A 433-nucleotide genomic window follows, 5' to 3' on the forward strand; every position below is an offset into this window, starting at 1 on the left:
CCTGCCCCCCCCTCCCCTCCCCCACCAGGCTGCCACCCCCTCCCCTCGTTAGTCATCAATGCAGCAGTGCCACTAACGGCTCCCTTGGTGCTATTAGTGTGGCCCAATTTCCCTTCTCTGCTGCTAGTGATTCCCTGCCTCCCTCCACTTCCCCTATTAATCTGCATCTTTAAATTAACTCCTCCCTGCCCAGGCTGGAGGCAGCCGGCAGAGGCCTTCCTGGGGGTGGGGACCCACAGAGAAAAAGTCTCCTCCTGGGGCAACTGTATTGCCCCCACCACTGCACCTGGATGCCCCCTGAAAATTCCATGGCCTCGTTGGGGACCATTCACCTCCTCTGAAGTCTCCATGCTGTTCCCTCTCTGACTAGGCCTCAGCATCATCCCAGCCCCACCCCACATACCACCCACATCCCCCAATGCCCCGGCTCCTA

The 433-nt window shown here is 59.6% G+C and overlaps 1 protein-coding gene across 2 annotated transcripts in view; it reads right to left on the reverse strand.

The window, feature by feature from the left end:
• The window catches only part of PAX8 (paired box 8), a 28688-nt gene that overhangs the window by 5808 nt on the left and 22447 nt on the right, over positions 1-433 (reverse strand). The gene's annotated exons all lie outside the window — the stretch shown is intronic.

Source organism: Gavialis gangeticus, unplaced genomic scaffold, assembly GCF_001723915.1.
Source record: "Gavialis gangeticus isolate Ggan-Ray unplaced genomic scaffold, GavGan_comp1, whole genome shotgun sequence".
Classification (NCBI taxonomy): domain Eukaryota; kingdom Metazoa; phylum Chordata; order Crocodylia; family Gavialidae; genus Gavialis; species Gavialis gangeticus.